The sequence below is a fragment of the Orycteropus afer genome, unplaced genomic scaffold (genome assembly GCF_000298275.1).
Source record: "Orycteropus afer afer isolate SDZICR_OR568_19922 unplaced genomic scaffold, OryAfe1.0 scaffold00175, whole genome shotgun sequence".
Taxonomy (NCBI): Eukaryota; Metazoa; Chordata; class Mammalia; order Tubulidentata; family Orycteropodidae; genus Orycteropus; species Orycteropus afer.
This window is the reverse complement of record NW_006921762.1, coordinates 7,241,624-7,243,823: the sequence shown is the minus strand read 5'-3', so window position 1 is coordinate 7,243,823 and position 2,200 is coordinate 7,241,624.

The following is a 2,200-nucleotide window of genomic DNA, read 5'->3' as shown; positions in this document are numbered from 1 at the left end:
AGGCAGCATCACTATAGAAGTAGATGGCCTCATCTTCCTTCCGAGGAGTGGCTGGTGGGTTTGAACCGCCAGTCTTCTGGTTAGCAGTCAAGTGCCTTAGCCACTATGCTACCAGAGCTCCCAAAAACATATTATAATATATATTATTTTTGTTATTGCTATTGTTCAAGATTATATACAACATAGCATTTACCAATATATCCATTTTCTTGTCCACAACTTAGTGGCATCAGTTACATCAGTCAAGCAGTGAATACTTCACTCACATTCAGCGCTACCTTCATAAATGAAAAGTGCCTAATATCTAAAGAACAATTCTCTCTCTTCCTCCATCACTCCTGGTAACCACCAATGAACATTGGTCTCTGTATTATACCTATTCTTATCATTTCATAAAAATGAGATCATACAGTATTTATCCTTTGGTGAAGGACTTATTTCACTCAGCATAATGTTCTCCGGGTTTATTCACATTAAAAAATGTTTCAGGAAATCATTTGTGTTTATGGCTGATTAGTATTCTATCATATGTATGTGCCATGTACAGGTCTTGGTTCAAATATGACCATGTCCATTTTCTAGGTTAAGAATTTAGGACAATCCCCTCTTTTTCCTAAGTCTCACCCTCTATCCACAAAATGAGGATAACTACTTCTACCAAAAGGGTTGTGTTGTTGTTGTTAGATTGTTTGGTGCTGTCAAGTTAGTTTTGACTCATACCAACCCTATACACAACAGAACAAAACACTGCACAGTCTTGCACCATGCTTGAGCCCATCTTTGCAGCCACTGTGTCAATCCATCTTGTTGAGGGTCTTCCCCTTTTTCACTGACCCAGTATTTTACTCAGCATGACATACTTCTTCAGGAACTGGCCCCTTCTGTCAGCATGACTAAAGTACAAGAGACAACATCTGGCCATTCTTGTTTCTAAGAGCATTGGCTGTACTTCCTCCAAGACATATTTGTTCAATCTTCTAGCAGCCCATGGTACATTCAAATATTCTTCACAAACACCACAATCAAATGCATCATTTCTTCTGTGGTCTTCCTTATTTGTTGTCCAGCTCTCACATGAATATGACACTATTGAAAATACTATGGCTTGGGTCAGGTACACCTTAGTCTTCAAAGTGTACCTCTGCTCTTAAACACTTTAAAGAGGCCTTTTGTAGCAAATTTTCCCAGTGCAATATGTCATTTGACTGCTGCTTCTATGGAACCGGAGAGAGGAGATGAATAGAGCCAGGGACCAGGACAGGCAAGGAATGAGCCACAGGGATCCAGGTGAGGAGAGGGAACCCAGGCATGCCTAAAGCAGCAGGGCGGGAGAACTGGAGAGAAGAGGAATAAGCCAGGGGACTGGGACCAGTGAGAAGTGAGCCACAGGGATCCAGGTGAGGAGAAGGAACCCAGGTACACCCGAAGAATCAGGGTGGGAAAGCAGGAGAAAGGAAAAGGGAAAGGAACAGGAAAAGGCCCAGGAACCAGGACAGAGGAGGAGTCAGCCACAGGGACCCTGGTAAGGGTGGCAGGAGAGGTTTCTAACAGGGAGACAAACTTGTCTGTGGGTTTGTCCTACCATGGTGATATGTTGATGTGAGTTTTGAGGCTGAGCCACTGGTCTTTCAAACCCAGCAGGGTGCACATGGTGCACAGATACCAGCCCAGCTTGCAGACTGAGACAGACTAGGAAGAAGGAAGAGGCCGTCCACTTCTCAAAGAATTGGCCAGGGTCCTTATGAATAGCAAAGAAACATTATCTAATACATTACTGCACAACTTTATGAATAGTCTGGTTAGGTTAGAAGGCTCTCAAAATAGGACTGGGAAAGAGCTGCATCATCAGAGTAAACCCAGCCTTACTCCTATGGATAAGGTAAAGCTTTCAAGACCTCCATTTGCTGAAGTGGCACCACTCAAATTGAGGAGAAACAGCCGCAGACATCCATTAATCATCGGAACAGGGAATGTACGAAGTATGAACCTAGGAAAATTGGAAGTTGTCAAAATGAAATGGAATGCATAAAGATTGATATCCTCAGCATTAGTGAGCTGAAATGGATGGGTTTTGGCTATTTTGAATCAGACAACCATATGATCTACTATGCCAGGAATGGTGTGGCATTCATCACCACAAAGGATGATTCAAGATCTGTCCTGAAGTACAATGCTGTGAGTAATAGGATAATATCCATAC